The sequence below is a fragment of the Arachis ipaensis genome, chromosome B9, assembly GCF_059453495.1.
Source record: "Arachis ipaensis isolate K30076 ecotype BB chromosome B9, ASM5945349v1, whole genome shotgun sequence".
Lineage (NCBI taxonomy): Eukaryota > Viridiplantae > Streptophyta > Magnoliopsida > Fabales > Fabaceae > Arachis > Arachis ipaensis.
In genome coordinates, this window is record NC_142444.1 from 123,122,670 (window position 1) to 123,128,669 (window position 6,000).

Sequence of the window (6,000 nt, forward strand, 5' to 3'; positions counted from 1 at the left end):
TAACTAGAACCACATTACCATGCCACTTACTTTAACTTCACTTTTTAACTCCTAACTGCTTTAACTCTCTAACTTCTCTTTTGGTTTTTACCTAACCCTTTTCAACCCATTTCAAGGCATGATTACTGTTGTTCCTGATTAACAAGAATTCCGCATATCATAAGATTTTGGATTGTAATTTTTTTTATTCTCCAACTTTTAACTTGAATACAGTCCAATATTTTACATTTATTTCACTCACTCCATGCTTTTGTTGCTCTTTTATTCCTCTTTTGCCCCTTTATGCTTATATTGATAAATTTCTATTTGCTTACCTGTTTTCCTATTTTAGTTTCTTAAACTGTATCCTAGAATTTCTGTCTTTCAAGATGTCTGACCCTAAAAGCAAAGGAAAGAGCAAAGCAACCACTGGCAAAAGGAAAAGAGGTGAATCCTCTACCACCATTTTAGATATCCTCCATGATGATTCCTGGAGGAAAAAGCATTTTACCCCGCAGGAAAAGGCCGATCAGTTGGTGACTGCCACAAACCCAGTAAAGTTTGCCAACCGATACTATGAGCTGAAGTATTCGGTCTTTGCCACTTCCAGGAACCTATACCTGGAAAGGACCCTCAAAATTCCAGAAGAGCTACAACAATACACTACCAAACAAATTAAACAGATAGGCTGGTTCTTCTTGGAGAGGAACTTGACTGAGGTCAACTCATCCTGGGTCAGAGAATTCTACTGTAACTACTTCAAAATGACCTTGGATGCAGTACATCTTAGAGGAAAATAGATTCTAGTTACTGAGGAAGCAATAAAAGAAATCCTCCAACTCCTACGTAAATCAGATAAACCAAATGGTTATTAGCAAGCTGAAGAGGATATGAGATTCATGAGGTTTGACTGGGACGCAGTGAAACGGACTATATCCCTTGATCCTACTGTCCCATGGGTCATAAGCAAGTCCACTGTGGCCCCAAAGGGAATAAAGCTTATCTACATGAATGATGAGGCTCGGCTTTGGCAGCAGATTCTGACTAACTACGTGATGCCGAGCACTCATGAGACAGAGGTGCCAGCTGCCATGATCACTCTCATTTGGTGTGTGATGGAGGGCAAGGACCTTACCTTCCCTGATTTATTCGATACTATATATCCAGGGTCCATGTCAGAGGCACTCTGCCTTTCCCATATTTGATCACTCAGCTAGGCCGCCGAGCTGAGGTGCCCTGGGAGCTTGCGGACGAAAAGCCACCTACCGCCAAATGCAAGAAGATTATCCCACACAGCAGAAAGTTTCAGGCTTTGGGTTACAGACCTCCCTTTCTCACCGCCTCCGCTGATGCAGCCACTTCTTCTATTGCCCCTTCAGTATCTACTTCCCCACCCACCACCACAACACCTCCACCTGCTTCAGAGCCTATCTACCACCTTGTGCACTGACTATTTGACCGGTTGGATCAGATGGAGCGCCGCAACCAGTGGCGATATGAGAGATATGAGCGTTGCAGCAAGCAACGTTATGAACATTTAAAGTTGATGATATGATCTGGCCACCATGACATCCCCTCCGAGCCGGACACCCCATTAGAGCCATCTGAGGCGGAGGCGGATGATCATGAGGAGGAGGCACGTGCATAGGCTGCGCAGGTAGGACCTGAGCAGGCTGTGCCACGTCATGAGGAGCCCCATCAGATACAGCCAGCAGATCCAGAGGTCCCTCTCCAGACAGACCCTCCGACACTCATACAGACTGCAGAGCCTCAGACCACCATAGAGACACCAGCTGCACATCCTTCTGGAGATGACACTTCTTCACACCCAGCTTGATTGAGCATCGAGGACGATGCTATTATTTAAGTGTGGGGAGGTCGCCATCTCCGGCGAACTTTCTTTTTGGTGAACCACCTTCAGACTCTCTTTTTATCCTATTTTGTTTATTTTCTATATTTTTTTTTATTTTTATCTTATTTTATCTTATTTGTCCTTCAGTACTTGCATATTTTTCCTTTACTGTATTTCTATTTACTTTATTATATTTTGCACTTTGGTTTATATATATCTTAGACATTTAGTTTAATTTGCACTTTTAGCTTATTAGTTGTGATATAGAAAATATGGATTAATTAGTTTAGTTTACCCTTTTAGCATATTAGAATTTGGGTTAATTGGAAATAAAAAGAGTAAACTAGAAACTTTAGTTTAACAGAATCACAACAATCCATACACAATATATACAGCAATAAATGTTGGTAAATTGACAACATTTTTCAAAGAAAATACTTATTTTTATAAGAGCCATTCTAAGATTCACATTGAGTTGAATGGAAACTCTTGATTTCTACTTGCATGACATACGTAACGGATATATAGTTTTTAAGCCAAAGAACACAACCCATGAGTTTTTGAGCTTAATTGTATGGTTACATTTAACCATAAATTTCATTTCTGTGTGTTTCGCCATTCTTTTCTATGCTTGTAATCTTTACTTTGTTTCAGTTTATATGTCCAATATAGAATGTATTTACATACTTGCATGTGATTGAGGCCATTATTTGAATTTTTACTCACTTATCCCAAACAAGCCTACCTTTCACGTCACCCTTGTTAGCCCCCTTGAGCCTTTTAATCCCCATTTATTCTGTTCTATAACCACATCACTAGCCTTAAGCAGAAAAACAAATTAAAAATCTCAAGTTGAATCCTTGGTTAGCTTAAGATAGAGATTGTGTATCAACTAAGTGTGGAGAAATTTGTGGGAACATGGGATGATAGGAAAAGGGTATTAAGTTGATAAAATTATTTAAAGTTTGGGTGCATGCTCATGTGAAGTCAAAATAATTAAAATACCATGTGCATTGATATATTGTTTTTAGATTAAAAAAAATCCTTTTTAATTAAATAAATGAATAAGGGGACAAAATTACCCCAATAATGAGTTTAGTAAAGAAATCAATGCACATGGAAGTAAAATCAAAATAAGATTGGTACATGAGTATGTGAAAAGAAGGTGGGAAAATTATGGGAAGCTAGGCAAAATTTCAAAAAAATGTATACATTATGTATATGTTAGGTGAGATCTTAGACTAATCAAGGATTCAAATTATAGCTCACTTAGCCTTATATATATATCCTCACCTTTACCTTAGCCCCATTACAACCTTGAAAAAGATCTCATGATGTTTGTATGTGTACGTTATATATTTGTTGATTGGTTAGATGAAAAATAAAGTTTTAGAAAGCATGACTAGAAAAGAATAGATTGATTAACCCCAAACACTGAGTGATTAGATAGTAAACACAAATCTAGTGAGGGTTCAATAGCTTATTTCCATATATCCATATTTAATTATTAATTATCTTGCAAGTTTGTGAAATTTTTTAACTCAACTCAATTGTGAATGTGTTTTAATATGGTTTGGCCTTAGTTGTACATATATGATTCTTTGAAAAATATGAATCAATTTAACCACATGTAAGCTTTATATATATATATGTGAATAGTAATTAGAATTTCATGATTCATTTAGGTAGCTTACATTTAGAATAGATTGCATTGCATAAGATTCCACCATTCTACCTTCATTCTTTTCTCTTGGATTTAGCATGAGGATATGCTAATGTTTAAGTGTGGGGAGGTTGATAAACCCCTATTTTATGATTCATCTTGTGCTTAATTGAGTGTTTTTATCAATTCTTCACCCACTTATTCATAAGAATCGCATGGTTTTATAATTCCTTCATCATTTTATGATAAATGTGAAAACATGTTTCCTATGCTTTAAAAATATTAAATTTAATTATCCTTTATTACCATTCGATGCCATGATCTGTGTTAAGTATTTTCAGGCTTCATAGGGTAGGAATGGCTTAGAGGACAGAAAGAAAACATACAAAAATGGAAGGAAATCACAAAAATGGAGTTTTGAATAAAAGGCAGAGACGCACACGCGTGGACGACGCAGACGCGTGCCTAGCGCAAAATGGCAGCGACGCATACGCGTGGACGACGCGGACGCGTGGCTAGGGCAGAACACACCTAATGCGTACGCGTGACTGACGCGCACACGTGACAAGGAAAAAGTCCAAATGACGCGAACGCGTGACCCACGCGCACGCGTGACCCACGCGCACGCGTGACAGACGCCATGTGCAGAAAATTGCAGAAGTCGCCCCCAGCGATTTTTGGACCCTTTTTTGGCCCAAATCCAAGTCCAGAAACACAGAATAGAAGCCAGAGAATGGGGAAATCAATGAGAACAATTGATACAACATTCATAATTTTAGGATTAGATGTATTTTTTAGAGAGAGAGGTTTTCTCCTCTCTCTTAAGATTAGGATTTAGGATTTCTATTATGATTAGGCTACTTCTCTTTAATTATAGGTTCAATGTTCCTTTAATTTATTTTTTTACTTTTATTTATTCTATTACTTTAATTGTTATTTATCTTTTCAATTTGGCTTATGAACTCCATGTTAGAATTGATTTCTTTATTTAAATATAATTTGAGGTATTTCAGAATTATGATTGCTTTCTTTAATTTATTGATGCTTCTAATTAATTCAAATTATTTTCATTCAAGTAGATTTTCTTCCCTTTTGGCTTTGGTTGAGTAATTGGTGACACTTGAGCTGTCAAATTCAGCTGTTGATTGAAAATTGGAATTCTTGCTGGTTGATTTGGATCCCTCTAAAGCTAGTCTTTCCATAGGAGTTGACTAGGACTTGAGGAATCAAATTAATTAGTCCACTTGACTTTCCTTTATTTAGTAAGGGTTAACTAAGTGGGAGCAATAAACAATTCTCATCACACCTGATAAGGATAACTAGGATGGGATTTCCAGTTCTCATACCTTGCCAAGAGTTTTTCTAATTATTAATTTATTTTTCTTGCCATTTAAATTACTTGTTCCCTATTTCAAAAACCCAAAAACATATTTTTTTCTCATAACCAATAATAAATCATACTTTCCTACAATTCCTTGAGAGACGACCCGAGGTTTAAATACTTCGGTTATAAATTTTATTGGGTTTGCTTAAGTGACAACCAAAACTTTTGTACGAAAGGATTCTCTGTTGGTTTAGAAACTATACTTACAACGCGATTATATTTGTGAATTTCTTTACCGTTAGGAAATCAGATCGTCAAGCGGATACACTTTCGGTGAGGGTTCGATTCTCAATTCCTTGTTCCCGGGTTTCATGAGCTTTCTTCTTGCAAGTCTACTTGAACTTCATTTCGATATTTGAATTGGTGGGATTCATAAATTTTCATATGATCTTAGCCCTACTTGTTCATATATGCTCTTGGAGATTGATTTACTTTTAACCAAGTAGGTAGAATCATTTTGCATTTAGTTGTATTCATGTAGATAGGTTCATATAGCTTATTTGCATTGAATAAATGTTCATAACCCATTTCTAGTCTTTCTTGGTTTAGCATGAGGACATGCTTCATTTAAGTGTGGGGAGGTTTGATAAACTCCAATTTTGTGATTTATCTTGTGTTAAATTTAGGGGATTTTATCATCTTTTGTCACATTTATTCAATGAAATAGCATGGTTTTACGAATTTGTCCTAATTTGTGCTTAAGAGTAAAAACATGCTTTTTAGGCCTTTAAATCGCTAATTTTAATTCACTTTAATTCCATTCGATGCCTTGATATGTTTGTTAAGTGATTCCAGGATTAGAAGGCGAAGATTGGGTTGAAGAAACAAAGAAAAATCATGCAAAAATGGAGAATTCATGAAAAAATGAGGATTTGCTAAACCCAAGGCCACACGCACGTGTCACCCATTGATACGTAAAAAATAGATTTCTTACCTATGAACTACCGGCAAGTATACCGGGTCGCATCAAGTAATAAAACTCACTGAGAGTGAGGTCGATCCCACGAGGATCGATGGATCAAAGAACTTTAGTGAGGTGAATAATCTAGTCAAGCTAATGTTGATGAATTGAGTGAAATCGAATCAGCAGAATATAAATTGCAGGAAATGTAAATTGCTGAA